Source organism: Heptranchias perlo, chromosome 28 (genome assembly GCF_035084215.1).
Source record: "Heptranchias perlo isolate sHepPer1 chromosome 28, sHepPer1.hap1, whole genome shotgun sequence".
In the NCBI taxonomy this organism is placed as follows: domain Eukaryota; kingdom Metazoa; phylum Chordata; class Chondrichthyes; order Hexanchiformes; family Hexanchidae; genus Heptranchias; species Heptranchias perlo.
The window spans coordinates 5399657-5422160 of NC_090352.1; the positions used below are offsets into that span (position 1 = coordinate 5399657).

At 46.1% G+C, this 22504-nt stretch overlaps 1 pseudogene; it reads left to right on the forward strand.

Annotated features, from left to right (window-relative positions):
- Positions 1 to 11283: 11283 nt before the first annotated feature.
- On the forward strand, positions 11284 to 15655 carry LOC137344757 (transcriptional activator protein Pur-alpha-like; annotated as a pseudogene).
- The last annotated feature ends 6849 nt before the right edge of the window (positions 15656 to 22504 follow it).

The following is a 22504-nucleotide window of genomic DNA, read 5'->3' on the forward strand; positions in this document are numbered from 1 at the left end:
GGAAGTTAATGGAGGCAGCATCATTTGGATCTTCACCGGAGGTCTTGTAGGTTTTCAGAGTGGTATCTCACTGTCTCAAACCATGTCCATCTGCCCAAATTGGTAAAGTAATCAACTGCTTCTGCACACAGTGATCTTCCAAAAATGCAATGTACGCATGTTCCAGAGCCTGTTGGAAGATGTACTTTATCAAAGAAACAAGTTCATTCACGGTCATAAAGTGATTCAATCATGTATTTCTGCGGGATAAGAGTGTCTTCCAAATGAGTGCCTTCCACAGCAACTTGCATTTATATGGCACCTTTAATGTAGTAAGACGTCACAAGGCACTTCACAGGAGCATTAACAGACAAAATTTGACAACCTCTCCAATATCCACCCCCCAAACTGCATTCCTAAAGCACTACATGGTGTAATGGGCAGTGTCACTTACAACAGCAACCTCCCACTGGAACTCAACTTTGAAGTTCTATAGTGTGCTTCTGTAGTGTGTAGTTTGAGTCTCTGTTGAGTGAATCACCATTGCAAGTATTATACTGCTTGCAAGATGTGCTTTTCCCCTCCCAGAACAAAAACAAATGGCATTAAGGCCCCTGTATGGAAGCCTCCCAGTGGCTGATCTTTTGATGCGAGATTTAAGGTGATTAGCAAAAGAACCAGAGGGGAGATGAAATTTTTTTTATGCGGTGAGTTATGCTCTAGAATGCACTGCCTGAAAGGGTGGCCGAAGCAGATTAACTAGTAACTTTCAAAAGGGAATTGGATAAATACTTGAAGGGGAGAAAATTGCAGGGTTATGGGGAAAGAGCAGGGGAGTGGGACTCACTGGATAGCTCTTTCAAGGGGCTGGCACAGGCACGATGGGGGAATCGCCGCCTTCTGTGCTGTAAGATTCTATGATTTGCACTAAATTTCTGTTAGTGTTATTTTAAGGCAAAAATTAATATGAAAAAATCACCCATCAGAACATTTCCCCGAATGTGTTTGCACATGATATCCAAATCTATTCCACAGCTGTGCAAAATTCTGTATCCACTGCGTGTGCAGCTTGAGTGTAGATTTGTCTCATGGTGTTTAGTTTTGATAGTGGTCCAATCTTTTTCCACAGATTTCCCCATCCAGTCCCCAACACTCGGATGATCCAGTTCCTCCTCAGGAATATTTGCAACATGTCAGACCTTCAACGTATAAATCACCAATTTAATTCCTGGCAGCTGTTGCTGTGATTTATGTTTTGAAGCCATTGTACGATTTTACCTGCTTGGCTTGCCTGCCATGTTTCCTCTTTGTTCTCTATTTCTGGCTAATTAAGTGGTCTTTAATATGCTTCCTTGTAGTTCAGACAATGGATTTCCTCTATTTTGACACAGTCCTTCAGACTTGAATTGCAAGGCAACTTTTATCGCAGTGGTATCCTGAGTCTCGGTCTTCTGGACATTTCCAGTAGTCAAGGTGGAGAGAACTAAAACTGGAATTGCAACATTACAGTTTGTTTCTGTTGTAAAATTTTGGAGGGACAAAACCCGCAAACACAAAGTACTACTGAACACGTCACGGTAAGGAGGGCTTAAATCACTGCAGTACTTATAAATGAAACTGCAATGACTTGAGGAATGGGCATTAAATGTAGAACCAATACTGTACAGCACTTTTGGGTATAGTGATCTTTAAGGGGTTAACTTTCCATATCCAAAATCTGCATCTAACCTTGGGAAGCATTGAGTAAATAAAATAGTCTTTTCTTTTAAAGCTTAAGAGTCCATAGAAAACTTGAGCTATCAGAAACTCTTGTCTCTTCTCTCCAGCGTGCTCATTAGTTCTTTGCCCACTTGCCGCTCTCTTGGGTGGACTCACGGATGACACTCTCCAGTAGCCAAATCATGGATTTTGTTTCAAATTGTGTTTTTTCTTGAGTATGTAGAGGAAGCTTTGAATTAAAAAAAAGCATTTTGCACTTGGACTGGAGCCTCAACACCTAACTCCAGACCCCTAGTCTCCCTAATGCTTTCGACTTTGTAGAATAGGATCTAACACAAGCTTCACCACCTCTATGCAAACACAAACACTGGCCATTGTGTAAATTAAATATCTTGTGAACTTAGTTAAAAGCTATTGCCCCATGGCTCACAGATAATTGGGAGTTGTATTTGCCATTTACACTGGCACATTGAATGTAACAGCATTTCACAATCTACACAAGTGTAAAAGGATAGAAATGTCTCTTTTGCTCATAGGTCCTCAGTATTTAATGTTAAGTATCATGTGAATGAGATTAATCATTCACTCTACTGAAAGGTGGATTTACCACTTGAAAAAAAAAGAAAGACTTGCATTTATATAGTGCCTTTTACGATCTCAGGACGTCCTAAAGCACTTTACAGCCAATGAAGTACTTTTTGAAGTGTGGTCACTGTTGTAATGTAGGAAAAGCAGCAGCCAATTTGCACACAGCAAGATCCCACAAACAGCAATGAGATAATGACCAGATAATCTGTTTTAGTGATATTGGTTGAGGGATAAATATTGGCCAGGACAGTGGGGAGAACTCCATGCTCTTCTTCAAAATAGTGTTATGGGATCTTTTATGTCCACCTGAGAGGGCAGACAGGGTCTCAGATTAATGTTTCATCCAAAGAACGGCACCTCTGACAGTGCAGCACTCCCTCAGTACTACACTGGAATGTCAGCCCAGATTTTGTGATCAAGTCTGTGGATAAAATTGTTTAAGCAGAATTTTTTTGAAGTGGTGATATATTTATCAACTCTCCTGTGTGTAATTTTTCCACATTTCAGTGCATGGTTGAGGAATACAATGTTTCAGTAATTTTTTTCAACAGCAAATTTAAATTCGCCACTTTTATACAAAGAAATGCATGGGATCTTTCACATCCACCAGAGCAGGCAGACGGGGCCTCGATTTAATGTCTCATCCATAAGACAAGTTGTACAAAATAAATAGGTGCCTCTTCCTGCTCTCGCCCCAAACTGGAAAATTACATCAACTTTGCTTCCAATTTCCATTCCTCCTTTGTCTTTCACATGGTTCATCTCCGACTCTTCCCATCTCTCCCTCGATTTCTCTATCTCCATCTCTGGGGATAGGCTATCAACCAATATCTAATATAATCTCATTGACTCCCACAGCTACCTTGATTATACTTCCTCTCACCCTGCTTCCTGTAAGGACTCTATTTTATCTCCCAGTTTCTGCGTCCCTGTTGTATCCATTCCAACGATGCCACTTTCCACACCAGTGCTTCCGATGTGTCTTTTTCCTCAACCGAGGATTCCCCCCCACTGTGGTTGACAGGGCCCTCGACCGTATCAGTCCCATTTCCCGCACTTCTGCCTTCACCTCTTCCCCTCCCTCCCAGAACCATGATATGGTCCCCCTTGTCCTCACCTTCCACCTCACCAGCCTCCACATTCAACGTATCATCCGACGCCATTTCTGCCACCCCCAGCGTGATGCCACTCCCAAACACATCTTCCCCTCCCCTCCCCTTTCAGCATTCCGAAGGGACTGTTCCCTCCGCGACATCCTGGTCCACTCTTCCATCATCTCGAACACCCACTCTCCTCCCCACGGCACCTTCCATGCAAGCACAGGAGATGCAACACCTGCCCTTTGACCTCCTCTCTTCCCACCATCCAGGGCTCCAAACACTCCTTCCAGGTGAAACAGTGATTTACTTGTACTTCTTTCAAGTTAGTATACTGTATTCGCTGCTCACAATGCAGTCTCCTCTACATTGGGGAGGCCAAACGCAGATTGGGTGATCACTTTGCTGAACACCTCTGTTCAGTTCGCAAGCGTGACCATGTGCTTGCCATTTTAATTCCCCGTCCCACTGCCACTTTGGTCTCTTTGTCCTCGGCCTCTTCCAGTGAAGCCCAATGGAAGTTTGAGGAACAGCACCTCATCTTTTGATTAGGCACAGTACAACCATCTGGACTCAACATCGATTTCAATAAATTCAGATCATAACTACTGCTCCCATTTTTTCGGACAGCAGGTGCTGGTAATGGTCTGCTATTGCCATTTACGGCTCCTCTAGACCCATCTTTTGTTTCTTTACTTGTCCCATTACCACCCCCTTTACCTTGCACCATCATCTCTTTTGTCATATAATCATTCCTGCCCTACACACTATCCCTTCCCTTTTGTTCTTTCCTCCATCCCCTCCACTTTCTCTGCTCTGCATTTGCTTAAAGACTGTTTAATCTCTAACTTCTTCCAGTTCTGACGAAAGGTCATCGACCTGAAACATTGGGAAGCATTTTAGCACCCGCTATCGGGTGCGTTCCTGGCGGGGGGGCCCCGAAAATCGGGAAATCCCGGAGCGGGACCGGAGCCCGCCTCGAACCCGCGCACTTCCGGGTTCCCCGCTGACGCGCCGGCGTGCACGCGCAGCCCCCGCTGGTGGGAATCCCGCAGGCAATTAAAGCCAGCGGGATGCCATTTGAAGCTATTTATTTGGCTTGTTCAGGTCATTAACTGACCTGATTAAGGGATTATGTGAGGAGGGGTGGGATTTTAGAGCAAACTGGGACTGTTTCCCACACTGGGGGAAACACTCGCAGTTCAAATGGACCTGTTGCAGCTGTCAGCCTGTGGCAGCTGCAAAGGTCCATTTGACAGGTGGGGGTGGGGGGTTGGGGGTGGGGGGTGGGGAGACCCTCACACATTGCAGGGGGCCACTCTGTCACTTGGGACAAAGTTTGGCCTCCTCCTGACAATCAAAGTCACCAAATTGCACACTTACCCCAGGGTCCAGAGACATGTACCTACCTTGCGGACCCCCTCAGATGTACATCTTCCGGATGGGGGCCGCCGTAGCTGCAGTCATGACCTCCTCGGAGGGCGAACAGCATCACCAGCCTCGCCATCCACGCCGTCCACCTCTGACACGTGGAGCTCCACAACAGAGTGCTGTGACACATCCACCTGTACAGCAGGAGGGAGGGCTACCGCAGAGAGAGATGCGTCGCAGAGGGCACTACCCTCGCCACAGGGTCCACAGACCGAGGATCAGCTTCCTGGACCTCTCTGAGCAGCAGTGCACACGGAGGCTCAGAGTCAGTCGACATGTAGTCGTGGACATCTGCAGCCTCCTTCATGCCGAGCTGCTCCCGGCTGGCCCGAGCACCATCTTCTTACCTGTCGCTGTCAAAGTCACCACTGCCCTCAACAACCTCTCCTCCGCATCCTTCCAGGGTGTCACCGGGGACATCACCGACGTCTCTCAGCCGTCTGCACAAAAGAGCCCTGCAAATACACCTACACCCACTCTGCAGTGACACAATGGGTGGCATCAGTTGTGGGTCTTCATTGTGATCCTCAGGAAAGGGCATTATTGCACAGACCAGACAAGATTTGCAAAGACATGGCAGTAGTGGTGCCAATATAATATGAGTTGGTCAGAAATTCAATATAAGTAACAACCATGACAAACCCTCAAACACCCTTGTGCATCCCCTTCATGCTCACGACACGTTTGCCTTACGCTGCCTACTGCACATATGTGATGCATGCCCTGTGGCTGCAGCACAGGTAGTGGCAGGTTGAGTGAGGCTGGCCGTGAAAGAGATGCACGAGAGGGTGAGTCTGAGATAGAGCCATGAGATTGTATGAGGATTGGGTTGAGTGGTAGTGGTGGGATGGGTACTGGCGAGGTGAGTAGGTGCAGGTACGATGAGGATGAGGTTTGAGTGGGTATGAGGGGTGATGTGACAGAGTAGTGTTGGCAGTGCAGAAGGAGATGTGGGGTGGGGGCGGTGATGTGGCAGACGGAATGTAGGGGAAAGAGTAAGTGTACTCACTTTGGCTGACCTACTGAGGTCATTGGAGCACCTCCTGCACTGTATGCAGGTGGGTGATATGTTGGTGGTGCTGGTGACCTCCTCTGCCACCTCGAGCCAGGCCTTCCTGGTGGCAGAGGCAGGCCGCTTCCTCCCGCCCGCCGGGGGGAAGACTCTGTCCTCCCCCTCCTCCTCACCCCATGTATTGATACCTGGAGTGAGGCATCATTAGACTGGGAGCAGCCTTCCCCCTGGGCTGCTCCATGCTGTGATTTTTTCTGTTTGTTGCAGCATCTGTCAGTGGAGGACTGCCCCTTTAAATAGAGCTCCTCCAGCTGACAGATCTTACTGCGCATGCGCAGCCCGCCCGACGCGCAGATCAGCAGTGGGGAACCCGGAGGACCAGGTTAGTGGATCCAATTATGCTACGATCGCGCGGGTGGCTGACTGATTTCGCCGGGCGCGTTACCCACGCGCCCAATAGCCCCCCCGCCGAGAACCCGCAGCCCTGGTAACATCGGGCCCATTAACTCTGTTTCTCTCTCCACAGATGTTGCCTGACCTGCTGAGTATTTCCAGCATTTTCTGTTTTTATTTGTACAAAATAGAACTGGACTGAACATTATTGATGTGAAAAAATCCAACTTAAACTTTGGTATGGAAAGATTCAGCAATTAGCTTTGTTAATGATTTGGAGTGAAATTAACTGAAATAATTGAATGCAAATTCTGTTTTTCTTCATGCTTAACTAAATTGCAATAAAACCTAATGGGGGGCCTTAGAGAAAGTATTAGACTAGTACTAGTTTGGATGGAGGACCATCTGAGATTATAATAATAAGCTGGACCTGTTACGTACTCAGGACAACAAAAGGCAATCAGTCCCATATGCGCTCACCCACTTACTGGATTTGTCCCTGTATCCCCACTTTAAATTAAAGCCAAACAACAACTTGCATTTTTATAATGCCTTTGACATAGTAAAACGTCCCTAGGCACTTCACAGGAGCGTAATTAGACAAAAAAATAACACCAAGCCAAAGGAGACATTAGGACAGGTGACCAAATGCTTGGTCAAAGAGGTAGGTTTTAAGGAGCGTCTTAAAGGAGGAGAGAGAGGTAGAGTGGTGGAGAGGTTTAAGGAGGTAATTCCAGAGCTTGGGACCTAAGAAGCTGAAGGCATGGCCGCCAATGTTGGGGCAAAGGAAGTCGTGGATGCACAAGAGGCAAGAATTGGAGGAACGATCATGGTCTGTATGAAATTCAGTTTGCTTTAATCCCTAAATTTAAAATATTCTGCAGTTACTTGGACTTTGCAATGACTGGGTTTACGGATTGTCCTATAGCAGCTTTACAATGATCAATGATCGCTGTGCAGTTGATGCTCTGAAATCAATGCGCAAATAACTAACAGTAGATGCTGTGGTGTTTTCCAATAGCTCTCTCATTTAGAAACTTAACTTGGTGGTTTTGATCGGTTTCAACACACAGAAACCTGTCTGCAATTCTTTGAGCCGTGTCAACTGAACCAGATTAGGTGTCTCCATAACCCGCTGTGGTAGGATTAGTCGATTTGACACTCGCAACACTTTTTCCCCATTGTGTATAACTTAGTTAGCTGTGGAATATGTCTCATAATGCTGTTGGAAATGTGAAAACTTTGGTAAATTGTGGAGGAGGGGTAAAGGGATGGAATTGTACATTCTACAATGAACAGTACCTGTCTCTACCACAAGGTACATTCTACTGATGTTGCAAGACTTCTTTAAAAAGAAATAAATAAAGTCTGACTGTATTTGTGACTTACAAAAATTACTTTGAGGCTTCCCAATGGGAAAGTGTACCACACAGTGAAGTACTAACCAATATATTGGGGGGAATGAATTTCAAAGGTTGGGCCCTCGGGTCTGCTGGGTTGGTTACTATCAGTCAGGGCAGCAATTGGAGCATTATAGTTGGCTTCAGTGTTCTGGCTGAGAGAGGGGGAAAGGTGGCCATGGTTCTTGCTCATGGTGTCTCAGTAACCCATGTTGGAAAGCCACTTGGTGGAGAGGATTGGGCTTGGCTGTTGAATATTGCAACACTTGCTGTCTGGGTTTGCACATGAAGGATGGTCACTTGAGAGGGATAGTGGAGGGCTGATTCACCCTTTCTCCCCTCCCCCCCAAAATGAGGCACTACCTTTAGAAAGAGAGAAGTGGGGATGGGGGGATTGCTGTGAGTAGAGTGGCTGCCTTCTACAAATTTCCAGTATAACTGTTTGAGGCTGAATGAGAGAGGCATTGAACTGTTGCAGATTCTCTATGGAGTTGGCATGGTAGTGTGTAACAGTGGAAAAGACAAAGGAGGGAAGAGCATCCCCAATGTCGTTCTGATCCTGATGGCCACCTTTGTGTGTGGCAGTCTCTGTGTAGAGCCCCAGTACGCAAACACCAAGTGTTACTACATGCTGAGTTTCTACCTGTCCAAAACACTGAGAAGGCTGGGTCCGGCCACGCTGGCCGAGCAGGTGCAGGACATCCCATCCAGCTGGACCGTTCCCCCCCACCTGTCCTAGGTGGAGACGTTCCTGAGGAGGAACCCCTTTGACCACAACGCCCTGGTCATTACGAAACGTCCTGAGAGTCCTGCAAGGAAAGGAGAGGGTGGACTCAATCAGGTTTTTCCCCGACCAGATGGTTGATGCCATTTGGCAGAAGGTCTCGTCGCCGGAAGTGACCAACAGGCACCAGGATGTAGCCTGGATGGTGGTGAGAAAGGCCCTCCCAGTGTGGTCCTTTCTACATGCACGGAATTTCAGTGCCACCGCGAGCTGCCCTCGAGGCTGCGACGGGGAGGAGACCATCGTCCACCTCCTGATGGACTGCCCCTTCGCGCGGGAGTGTGGAGAGAGATGCGTTGGTATCTGTCCCAGTTCATCCCAAACAGTTCAGTAACACAGGATGCTGTGCTCTACGGGCTGTTCACTGGGACGCACTCCGAGACAGATATCATCTGTGGCTGGAAGACCATCAATTCGGTGAAGGAGGCCCTTTGGTCCGCCCGAAACCTGCTGGTCTTCCAGCTGAAGGAGCTGTCCACTACTGAGTCTTGCTGACTGGCTCAGTCCGCGGTCCAGGAATATGTGCAGCGGATGCACTGAAGCAAGGTGCGACCTACGCAAAGGCCCTATGGGGACAGGCCACCATATAATGCGACCCCACCTCGTATTATACAGAATGTATTAAGAAAATATGTGCTGTGTTTTTAAAATTGTAACAATGAGATCATAGTGTATACAATCTGTATTGCCTTGAACGGCTGTGCTGCATTTTGTGCCCTGTATTTGAACTGTGTGTAAACCGTGTGTATCTTTAAATTTTATGAAATAAAGTATATTTTGAAATTTTTAAAAAGTGTAACAGTGGAAAACAAAACACAATCTGAATATTTCAAATTACCTAAGCAAAGGTTTAAGAGGATCTGAGTTAAAATAATAAAATTGGCTTCGCTCCCTGTTTTATGCAAAAACATAATTGAATTCTTTTGTTGGGTTTGGAGCTATTAAATCCCTGTTACATCTACACCTGTTCACGCGATATAAATGAGTGATTTGTACTCTGAAGGATAGTGAGTCAGTTTGTTTATTTGTTTCGGGTAGTGTTAAACCATGAAAAAAATACATCGACGGTGTAACCTCTGCTTATCCAACAGAAACTTTTGCGTGTGATGCCTCAGGCTAAGAAAAGTTAAATGTATTTATATTTTACTTGCCCTTTTTCCCCATGCCGCTGGTACGGGTATAACGGCCAGTATTTGGGTGGGACTCTCGATTATCGGCAAATTTCTGTTGTCCAACCTATAATACAGTTACAATTGCTGCAAGCAAAACAAAGTAGTGGTGAGTATTACATGTTACTTCCTGGTGTTTAAATGGTGACGTTCACAAAGAATTTAATTTATTTTATGAAGTTGTTCTCTTTGTTACAGTAAATTTATACATTTTTAACATCCTGTTATTCAAATATCAGGTGTATCCATAAACAGTGATATGTACCTATCGATTTCCCAACTGAAGGCAATAAAACCTGTGGATTTCAGTTGCGCTGACTCGTCTATTGAAGACTCTTCTATTCTTGAAGTGGATTTTTTTTTGTATGGGGGGGTGGGGGAGTTGGTAGATATTGAAACATTTGTACAGAAATCAATAGACGGCACTGCTTTAGTCAACTGATCATGACAGGAACTAATATTTGTCATTTGCTGATGTAGAGGGTATAGAATCATAGAATCTTATAACACAGAAGGAGGCCATTCAGCCCATCGTGCCTGTGCCGGCTCTTTGAAAGAACTGTCCAATTATTCCCACTTCCCTGCTCTTTCCCCATACCCCTGCAATGGTAAGTATATGAATTTTGACAAACTAATTACACACATTTCCCATTGTGAAACCCTTGAATATAGAAGATGGAGGGGTGATCTGATTGAGGTGTTAGAAAGATTTGATAAGGTAGACACAGAGAAACCATTTCCCCTGGTGGGGGAATCGAGAACGAGGGGACATAATCTTAAAATTGACACCCTCCTAGTGCCAGGCCATTTAGGAGAGGTATCAGGAAGCACTTTTTCACACAAAGGGTAGTAGAAATTTGCAATTCTTTCCCCCAAAAGGCTGTGGATGCTGGGGTTCAGTTGGAGCTTTCAAGGCTGAGACCGATAGATTTTTGTTGGGTAAGGTTATCAAGGGATATGGAGCAAAGATGGGTAAATGGAATTGAGGTACAGATCAGCCATGATCTAATTGAGTGGCAGAGCAGACTTGAGGGGCTAAATGGCCGACTCCTGTTTCTATGTTCCTATGATCTGAAAGTATGCAGTTGATGATTATCCATCATTTAGTAGCGATGACTAGATTGATGGCCCTTCAGGTCTGCTTGGCCCAGTTAAATGCTGCCTTTTACCAACTGAACCATTGGTGTGGGCCCAAGAAGCATTTTTAAAAAAATAGTTTTTAAGACACCGAGTCCATCTTCAAAAGCCAATTTTTGTCTCTAATTAGGGTGAACTGTAAATGCATTTAGAATTTCTGAATTGAGCCCTAGAAGGTGCAGTGTTAATGGGCTGAAGGTAGGTCAGCATATAAGCTTCGTTACGTGAGGCCTGTTTAGAAATTGTTCAAAATGAACGAGGATCAGTGGCTGCATATGCTGTAGTTTCAAGTGTGGCTGTGAGAAAAATGCTGACAAATGGCTTTACAAAAGGTTGGGTCTTCGCCCTTTTCTAGCTATAACCTAAAATTCCAATGATAGGTCCTCGCGGGGGTGTTTGCTAGTGCTGTTGGGGAAGGTTTAAACTAGAATGGCAGGGGGATGGGAACCTGAGCAGGGAGACAGAGGAGGGGGAAACAAGGATAGAAACAAAAGACAGAAAGGGAAGAAGCAACAGTGGAAGGCAGAGAAAACAAGGCGAAAAACAAATAGGGCCATAGTGCATAGATTGGTACATGGCCGACCTCCAGCAGCAGGAGACCCAGGAGCTGGCCTCCAAGCGGGTGGACATCCAGAACAAGCGCTTCTACCTGGACGTGAAGCAGAACGCCAAGGGCCGCTTCATCAAGATCGCCGAGGTGGGAGCAGGCGGCAACAAGAGCCGGCTGACCCTCTCCATGGCGGTGGCGGCCGAGTTCCGCGACTACCTCGGGGATTTCATCGAGCACTACGTGCAGCTGGGCCTCTCGGACTCGGACGTCGGCCTGAGCTCCGACGAGCCCCGCCGTGCGCTGAAGAGCGAGTTCCTGGTGCGGGAGAACCGTAAGTACTACATGGACCTGAAGGAGAACCAGCGAGGTCGCTTCCTGCGCATCCGCCAGACCTTAAATCGAGGCCCCGGCTTGGGGGGGGACGCAAGGCCAGACCATCGCCCTGCCGGCCCAAGGGCTCATCGAGTTCAGGGACGCGCTGGCGAAGCTGATCGACGACTACGGCGTGGACGACGAGCCGTGCGGCCAGTCTGAGTTGCCCGAGGGAACGTCCATCACCGTGGACAGAAAGCGCTTCTTCTTCGACGTGGGCTCCAACAATTACGGCGTGTTCATGCGAGTGAGTGAGGTGAAGCCCTCTTACAGGAACTCCATCACCATCCCCTATAAAGCCTGGTCCAAGTTCGGCAGCACCTTCAGCAAGTACGCCGAGGCGATGAAGGAGATCCAGGACAAACATCGGGACAAGAAGGAAAAAGCAGGAACTAAGTGTCACAAAGCATATTTGAAAGTTCTTTATCTGAATGCACATAGCATTCATAACAAAATGGACGAGTTAACGGCACAAATAACTACGTATGGGTATGATCTTGTGGCCATTACAGAAACATGGCTGCAGGGTGACAACGACTGGGAATGAAATATGCCAGGGTATTTAACAATCAGGAAGGACAGGCAGGAGGGAAGGGGAGGTGGGGTGGCTATGTTAATAAAGGAAGGAATCACTGTAATACAGAGAAATGATATTGGGACAAAGGATCAGGATAATGAAACAGTTTGGGTAGAGATAAGGAATAATAAGGGGAAAAAGCACTAGTGGGCGTAGTATATAGGCCTCCTAATAGTTGCAACTCTGCTGGAAGAAGTATTAATCAGGAAATAGTCGGGGCATGTAATAAGGGAACAGCTATAATTATGGGGGATTTTAACTATCATATTAACTGGACAAATCAAATTGGGCAGGGCAGCCTTGAGGAAGAGTTTATTGAGTGTATTAGGGATGGATTTCTTGAGCAGTATGTAACTGATCCTACAAGGGGGCAAGCAACTTTGGACCTGGTCCTGTGTAATGAGCCAGGATTAATTGATAATGTCCTAGTTAAGGATCCCCTTGGAATGAGTGACCATAACATGGTTACATTCCATATCCAATTAGAGGGTGAGAAGGTTGGTTCTCAAACAAGCGTACTGAGCTTGAATAAAGGAGACTATGATGGTATGAGGGTGGAATTGATTAAAGTGGACTGGGAAAATAGATTAAGGGGTAAGACGGTACATGAGCAGTGGTGTTCATTTAAGGAGTTATTTTACAACTTTCAAAAAAAAAATATTCCACTGAGGAAAAAAGGGTGTAAAAGAAATGACTGCCATCCGTGGCTAAGTAAAGAAATTAAGGATAGTATCCGACTAAAAACAAGGACATATATGGTAGCCAAACTTAGTGGGAGGATAGAAGATTGGGAAGTCTTCAAAAGACAGCAAAAAGTAACTAAAGGATTGATTAAGAAAGGGAAGATAGATTATGAAAATAAATTAGCAAAAAATATAAAAACAGATAGCAAGAGTTTCTATCATTATATAAAAAGAAAAAGGGTGGCTAAGGCAAACGTAGGTACCTTAGAGGATGAGACCGGGAAATTAATGGTGGGAAACATGGAGATGGCAAAAATGCTGAACAAATATTTTGTTTCAGTCTTTACGATAGAGGACACTAAGAATATCCCAACACTGGACAAACAGGGGGCTCTGGGGGGGAGGAGCTAAATACGATTAAAATCACTAAGGAATTGGTACTCAGTAAAATAATGGGACTCAAGGCAGATAAATCCCCTGGACCTGATGGCTTACATTCTAGGGTCTTGAGGGAAGTGGCAGTGGGGATTGTGGATGCTTTGGTAATAATTTTCCAAAATTCTCTGGACTCAGCAAAGGTCCCGGCAGATTGGAAAACTGCTAATGTAACACCCTTATTTAAAAAGGGTAGTAGACAGAAGGCTGGAAATTATAGACCAGTTAGCCTAACATCTGTGGTGGGTAAAATTTTGGAGTCTATTATTAAGGAGACAGTAGCAGAACATTTGGACAAACATAATTTAATAGGACAAAGTCAGCATGGCTTTACGAAGGGGAAGTCATGTCTGACAAATTTGCTTGAGTTCTTTGAGGACATAACGTACAGGGTGGATAAAGGGGAACCAGTGGACGTAGTGTATTTAGACTTCCAGAAGGCATTCGACAAGGTGCCACATAAAAGATTATTGCTCATGATCAAGAATCACTGGATTGGGGGTAATATTCTGGCATGGGTGGAGGATTGGTTATCTAACAGGAAGCAGAGAGTTGGGATAAATGGTTCATTCTCGGACTGGCAACCAGTGGCCAGTGGTGTTCCGCAGGGGTCGGTGCTGGGTCCCCAACTCTTTACGATCTATATTAACGATTTGGAGGAGGGGACCGAGTGCAACATATCGAAGTTTGCAGATGATACAAAGATGGGAGGGAAAGTAGAGAGTGAGGAGGACATAAAAAACGTGCAAGGGGGATATAGACAGGCTGGGTGAGTGGGCGGAGATTTGGCAGATGAAATACAATATTGGAAAATGTGAGGTTATGCACTTTGGCAGGAAAAATCAGAGAGCAAGTTATTTTCTTGATGGCAAGAGACTGGAAAGTACTGCAGTACAAAGGGATCTGGGGGTTCTAGTGCAAGAAAATCAAAAAGTTAGTATGCAGGTGCAGCAGGTGATCAAGAAGGCCAATGGAATGTTGGCTTTTATTGCTAGGGGGATAGAATATAAAAACAGGGAGGTATTGCTGCAGTTATATAAGGTATTGGTGAGACCGCACCTGGAATACTGCATACAGTTTTGGTCTCCATACTTAAGAAAAGACATACTTGCTCTCGAGGCAGTACAAAGAAGGTTCACTCGGTTAATCCCGGGGATGAGGGGGCGGACATATGAGGAGAGGTTGAGTAGATTGGGACTCTACTCATTGGAGTTCAGAAGAATGAGAGGCCATCTTATTGAAACATATAAGATTGTGAAGGGGCTTGATCGGGTGGATGCGGTGAGGATGTTCCCAAGGTTGGGTGAAACTAGAACTAGGGGGCATAATCTCAGAATAAGGGGCTGCTCCTTCAAAACTGAGATGAGGGGAAACTTCTTCACTCAGAGGGTGGTAGGTCTGTGGAATTTGCTGCCCCAGGAAGCTGTGGAAGCTACATCATTGAATAAATTTAAAACAGAAATAGACAGTTTCCTAGAAGTAAAGGGAATTAGGGGTTACGGGGAGCGGGCAGGAAATTGGACATGAATTTAGATTTGAGGTTAGGATCAGATCAACCATGATCTTATTAAATGGCGGAGCAGGCTCGAAGGGTCGATTGGCCTACTCCTGCTCCTATCTCTTATGTTTCTTATGTTAATCAGCCGCAATGTAAACACACTCGTTATATGCCAGAACAAGGAAAGTTCAGGCAGAGCTTTGAAATATTTGCTGGTGTGATTTTTTGAAACGAAATTTAACATTTTTAGAAAATTCATTCTTGGGATGTGGGCATCGCTGGCACAGCCAGCATTTATTGCCCATCCCTAATTGCTCCATTTGATACAACTGAGTGGTTTGCTAGGCCACATGAGAGGGTGTGGGACTGGAGTCACGTATAGGCCAGACCGGGTAAGGACAGCAGGTTTCCTTCCCTAAAGGACATTAATAAACCAATTGGGTTTCTACAACAATCCAACAGCTTCATGGTCACTTTTACTGATGCCAGGTTTTTATAAAACTGATTTCAAATTCTCAAACTGCCATGATTTGAACTTGTGTTCTCTTGATTACTAGTCTAATAGCATAACCACTACACCACCACACCCACTGCTTACTCAGTTGGGGCAATGGCCTTGTCAGAGGCCTTTATAGAGGGCTGTTTTTCAGCTGTACGTGTTTTGAATTGTTAAACTTTTTGGGGGCCGCCAGCTTTTGAGTTCGTGGATTGGGTTGTTTGGGAGTTGTGATTTTTTTTAACTGGAATTTCTTGAACCACGGAGTGATCAGTCTTATCTTAACTTGTTTTTCTCCAGTTTGTAAAACAATTGCCATCAATTACTACGGATAAACTGCCTTGTGCTGTATGGTGATTTACATAATTGCCAGAAGCGACATGCCAAACAGCAGCTGCCATTTTATCAACAAAGTATGAGGGGCCTATTCTTGATGCGGAGCGAAGAAATTACGAGCTTGGCCAATACTGCAGTATGTTCTCTTCTTCACACAAACAGTATTTATTAATTTAAAACCAATTACTCCTTCACTGAATATACATTTCACAGCTGAACATTAGTGCAAAATGCCCCTTAATTGGGCAATGGAGTATTATTTACCAGCTCCTATTCTGCACCGAGTCTTTCTGTTTGATGAAGGGAACGTTGTCTTTTAATTTAATGACCTGTATAAAATGGCTGCCCACAACATTTGGCAGAAAGTGAAACATCTTATTTGGCAAACACTGATCAGCATTAAAAACCATGATTAACTGGAAAAGAATAGATGATTTTACATGGACCTTGTGTCTTCTGCCATGTACAGTGCTTTCGAAATTTGGCCATGAAAGGGAAAACACAATTTTCAGCCGTTATAATTCTGAATAATTATTGTTCTGGGAGCTGCTACATGTACAGGTTGTGACAAACCTTGTAAGGTAGTTCTTCTCCTCCATCCTTCCCACTTAGCTACTTGTTCATTTTTTGACTTCTCCACAAACTGATACCTTGATGCCGTTGGGGGAATGTTACACTTCCGTTTGTTGGATCTTGCAGGATGGTCTGAGATTGGGCTTGTTAATTATGCACAGCGAGCCCTTGGCGTGGGCTGAGCCTAGGGCTGAGAGCTTGTTGACAGCTGTGTGTTGCTGCAGGTCTTAAAAGGCAGAGAAGTTATGTTTTTTTTATTCGTTCAGGAATACCCAGCCTCTGACCTGCTCTTGTGGCCACAGTATTTATATGGCTGGTCCAGTTAAGTTTCTGGTCAATGGTGACCCCCAGGATGTTGATGGTGGGGGATTCGGGGATGGTAATGCCGTTGAATGTCAAGGAGAGGTGTTTTTTTTTAATTCGTTCATGGGATGTGGGTGTTGCTGGCGAGGCCGGCATTTATTGCTCATCCCTAATTGCCCTTGAGAAGGTGGTGGTGAGCCGCCTTCTTGAACCGCTGCAGTCCGTGTGGTGAAGGTTCTCCCACAGTGCCGTTAGGAAGGGAGTTCCAGGATTTTGACCCAGCGACGATGAAGGAACGGCGATATATTTCCAAGTTGGGATGGTGTGTGACTTGGAGGGGAACGTGCAGGTGGTGTTGTTCCCATGTGCCTGCTGCTCTTGTCCTTCTAGGTGGAAGAGGTCGCAGGTTTGGGAGGTGCTGTCAAAAAGCCTTGGCGAGTTGCTGCAGTGCATCCTGTGGATGGTACACACTGCAGCCACAGTGCACCGGTGGTGAAGGGAGTGAATGTTTAGGGTGGTGGATGGGGTACCAATCAAGTGGGCTGCTTTGTCCTGGATGGTGTCGAGCTTCTTGAGTGTTGTTGGAGCTGCACTCATCCAGGCAAGTGGAGAGTATTCCATCACACTCCTGACTTGTGCCTTGTAGATGGTGGAAAGGCTTTGGGGAGTCACGAGGTGAGTCACTCGCTGCAGAATACCCAGCCTCTGACCTGCTCTTGTAGCCACAATATTTATATGGCTGGTCCAGTTAAGTTTCTGGTCAATGGTGACCCCCAGGATGTTGATGGTGGGGGGTTCGGTAATGGTAATGCCGTTGAATGTCAAGGGGAGGTGGTTAGACTCTCTCTTGTTGGAGATGGTCATTGCCTGGCACTTGTCTGGCGCGAATGTTACTTGTCACTTATGAGCCCAAGCCTGGATGTTGTCCAGGTCTTGCTGCATGCAGGCTTGGACTGCTTCATTATCTGAGGGGTTGCGAATGGAACTGAACTCTGTGCAATCATTAGTGAACATCCCCATTTCTGATCTTACGATGGAGGGAAGGTCATTGATGAAGCAGCTGAAGATGGTTGGGCCAAGGACACTGGCCTGAGGAACTCCTGCAGCAATGTCCTGGGGCTGAGATGATTGGCCTCCAACAACCGTTACTGTCTTCCTTTGTGCTAGGTATGACTCCAGCCACTGGAGAGTTTTCCCCCTGATCCCCATTAACTTCAATTTTACTAGGGCTCCTTGGTGCCACACTCGGTCAAATGCTGCTTTGATATCAAGGGCAGCCACTCTCACCTCACCTCTGGAATTCAGCTCTTTCGTCCATGTTTGGACCAAGGCTGTAATGAGATCTGTAGCCAAGTGGTCCTGGCGGAACCCAAACTGAGCATCGGTGAGCAGATTATTGGTGAGTAAGTGCAGCTTGATAGCTCTGTCGACGACACCTTCCATCACTTTGCTGACGATTGAGAGTAGACTGATGGGGTGGTAATTGGCTGGATTGGATTTGTCCTGCCTTTTGTGGACTGAACATACCTGGGCAATTTTCCACATCGTCGGTTAGATGCCAGTGTTGTAGCTGTACTGGAACAGTTTGGCTAGAGGTGTGGCTAGTTCTGGAGCACAAGTCTTCAGCACTACAGCCGGGATGTTGTCGGGGCCCATAGCCTTTGCTGTATCCAGTGCACACAGCCATTTCTTGATATCACGAGGAGTGAATCGAATTGGCTGAAGACTGGCTTCTGTGACGGTGGGGATATCGGGAGGAGGCCGAGATGGATCATCTATTTGGCACTTCTGGCTGATGATGGTTGCAAACACTTCAGCCTTGTCTTTTGCACTCACATGCTGGACTCTGCCATCATTGAGGATGGGGATGTTCACAGAACAACCTCCTCCCGTTAGTTGTTTAATTGTCCACCAGCATTCACAACTGGATGTGGCAGGACTGCAGAGCTTTGATCTGATCCGTTGGTTGTGGAATCGCTTAGCTCTGTCTATAGCATGTTGCTTCTGCTGTTTAGCATGCATGTAGTCCTGAGTTGTAGCTTCACCTGGTTGGCACCTCATTTTTATGTACGCCTGGTGCTGCTCCTTGCATGCTCTTCTACACTCCTCATTGAACCAGGGTTGTTCGTAGTGGTAGAGTGAGGAATATGCCGGGACATGAGGTTACAGATTGTGCTGGAATGCAATTCTGATGCTGCTGATGGCCCACAGTGCCTCATGGATGCCCAGTTTTGAGCTGCTAGATCTGTTCTGAATCTATCCCATTTAGCACGGTGATAGTGCCACACAATACGTTGGATGATGTCCTCAGTGTGAAGGACTATGCGGTGGTCACTTCTACCAATACTGTCATGGACAGATGCATCTGCAACAGGATGAGGTCAAGTAGGTTTTTCCCTCCTGTTGGTTCGCTCACCACCTGCCGCAGGCCCAGTCTAGAAGCTATGTCCTTCAGGACTCGGCCAGCTCGGTCAGTAGTGGTGCTACCGAGCCACTCTTGGTGGTGGACATTGAAGTCCCCCACCCAGAGTACATTCTGTGCCCTTGCTACCCTCAGTGCTTCCTCCAAGTGGTGCTCAACATGGAGGAGGACTGATTCATCAGCTGAGGGAGGGCGGTAGGTGGTAATCAGCAGGAGGTTTCCTTGCCCATGTTTGACCTGATGCCATGAGATTTCATGGGGTCCGGAGTCAATGTTGAGGACTCCCATGGCCACTCCCTCCTGACTGTATATCACTGTACCGCCACCTCTGGTGGGTCTGTCCTGCCGGTGGGACAGGACATACCCAGGGATGGTGATGGAAGAGTCTGGGACATTGGCTGAAATGTATGATTCTGTGAATATTGCTATGTCAGACTGTTGCTTTACTGGTCTGTGGGACAGCTCTCCCAATATGTTAAACTTGTATAGAACTTTGGTTAGACCACACTTGGAGTACTATGAACAGTTCTGGTCTCTGTATGATAAAAAGGATATAGAGGCACTGGAGAAGGTGCAAGAATGATTTACTGGGATGATACCAGAACTGAAAGGTCATACCTATCAGGAACGATTGAGCAGACTGGGGTTCTTTTCTCTAGAAATGAGAAGACTGTGAATCAAGGGATATGGGGATCGGGCAGGAAAGTGGAGTTGAGGTTGAAGGTCAGCCATGATCTTGTTGAATGGCGGAGCAGACTTGAAGGCTGTATGGCCTACTCTTGCTGCTATTTCTTATGTTCTTATGTTCTGAGGGGTGACCTGATAGAGGTGTTTAAGATTATGAAAGGGTTTGATAGGGTAGATGCAGAGATGTTTCCACTTGCGGGGGAGTCCAGAACTAGGGGCCATAGATATAAGATAGTCACTAATAAATCCAATAGGGAATTCAGGAGAAACTTCTTTACCCAGAGAGTGGTTAGAATGTGGAACTCGCTACCACAAGGAGTAGTTGAGGCGAGTAGCGTAGATGCATTTTAGGGGAAGCTAGATAAACACATGAGGGAGAAAGGAATAGAAGGATATGCTGATAGGGTTAGATGAAGTAGGGAGGGAGGAAGCTTGACGGGAGCATAAACACCAACATGGACCTGTTGGGCCAAATGGCCTGTTTCTGTGCTGTACATTCTATGTAATTCTATGTAAGGCTGCAGCTGTGATATGACAGGGCTCATGTGAATTGTTGCAGTGTCACTGCATGGCTGGAACAAGGAGCAAGTCTCCAGATAAGGAACAAAGCAAGCAGGAGCAAATGGTGGGAGCAGAGGCGGAGTGGCAACCCACTGGCAGAAGGTCAGCCCTGGGATCCCATGGTCTCCATAACATCGCCAGTCTCCACCCCTGTCGCAGCCCATCTGCTGCTGAAACCCTCATCAATTCTTTTGTTACCTCCAGACTTGACTATTCTAATGCTCTCCTAGGCCATCTATCTTCATAAACTTGGAGTTCATCCAAAATTCTGCTGCCCGTATCCTAACTCTCACCAAGTCCCATTCACCCATCACCCCTGAGCTCACTGACCTACATTGGTTCCAGGTCTGCCAATTTAATATTCTCATCCATGTGTTCAAATCCCTCCATGGCCTCACCCCTCCCTATCTTTATAACTTCATCCAACCCTACTACACTCTGAGAACTCTGTGCTTCTGCAACTCTGGCCTCTTGTGCATTCCCCACGTCCTTGGCCCCACCAATGGCAGCCGTGTCTTCAGCCAATCAGGCCCGAAGTCCTGGAATTCCCTCCCCAAACCTCTCCGCCTCTCTCACCTCCTTTAAGACGCTGCTTAAAACCTACCTCCTTGTCACCTGTCCTAATGTCTCCTTCTTTGGCTCAGTGTCAATTTTTGTCTGATTACGCTCCTGTGAAGCGCCTTGAGACAGTTTACTATGTTAAAGGCGCTATATAAATGCAAGTTGTTGTTGTCAAACATGCAGGGCCTGCATTTAAAAGAATAATTCTATCTGAGCACCAACATTTTCTACAGTCATTAGAGAGTGAGTCAAGCATGCTTCAAGGTCTGAGGGTCATTGTGGAGGCAAAAAGCTGTAGCCACATGAACTACACACTTTTAGGAACTATATTTGCTTACAATTTATCTCAGCTGTGTCTAGAGAGTTTTCTTGGGTGCTGTAGTGTCAGGTTTTTGCAGATGAAAGGAATGGGTTCCTTGGCAGTTGAGATAGTACAGAGGCCAGTGCGGGGAAATTGTATTTTTGCACTGCATGCTGCAGGTCTGGTGAGGGCTTTTCATGCATTGGGTGGATGGTCACTTGAATGAGCCTGGTGACTGGCTGCAAAGGCGATCGTCTGGCCCTTTGTCTTCACCTTGTCTCCCTGCTCCACCTGCAACTCCATGATTATGTCTTGCTGGGTGGCAAGTCTTGCAGCATACAACAATGATCTTGGTGGGAATGTATTGCAGGAAGCACCACATCTGCCTGGACATCTGTAGCACTGCTCCAAGGTACCTATCGTGCTCAGTGATCACAAGATAATTACACATGAAGTCTATTGGGCTCATCCTGGTTCATTCATCCCGAAGACTCCAGACTCTGCGATACCGAAATCTAATTGTTTCTTAAATAATTCCAGGCCTGTTACCCCCATTACTCTGCCCAGGAGTCCATTCTGTGCGTTGATCATTTTTTTGTGTGGAAAATTTCCTGATATTGGTCCTAAATTTGCCTTTTGCTAATTTGAACCCATTTGCAGCTGTTGCCAAGGCTGAAGAAGGAAATGTTTAAGAAGTGATAGGCAAAGGAAACCTGAAGAGCTGACCTGAGTCTGCAGGCAAGTTGCAGTGCAGCCAAGCAGTGCTGTGTGAGATGGTTGTGAGGAGGCCCTCTTTGCTACTCGGCAGCACCAACTCCATAGGTCAACATTGCAGCATGCAAGGAAGTGGAAGCAGGTTAGAGACTTGGTCTCCGACTGACTGCACTTGCTTCTGTAAGAGGAATGGACAGCAACACACAACCACCCCCCACCCAAACCCTTTTATGCAACAGTTGAACCTTTAGCATAGGCAATCTCGAAGCAGTTGACCTGGTGCTGTCAAGAGGGCAGAAAATAAATTGCACCAACCAGTCATATTACTAAAATATATATATTATCCTTTTTTACACAGCTGGAGTCTTCTTGTCCGTGAGCTGTGTGGCGTCTGAGCAATTTGATGCATTTATTTTTCAAGGTCTTTGTATCTGGCCTATTAATTTGCTGCTGATGAATATTGTCCTTGTGCGAGAAATTAAAATATTCCAATCTCCCTTCTAATGACGGGCTGCAAAGTAGCTAATTTGAGAGCTAGGGCTAACTATCGTTTGCAGTATTCTCAAGCACACTCCTATTAGAATATCTTGCCCCTAGGTTTCTTAGAAAATAAGAAATCTTGTAAAAAAAAAACTATGGAGCAGTGAACTTCCCCCTCCTGTCTAAAGTAAACTGGAGAGTGCCAGTGTAAAAGCAGCACGCTGAGAAATTTAGTGCAAGTGCATT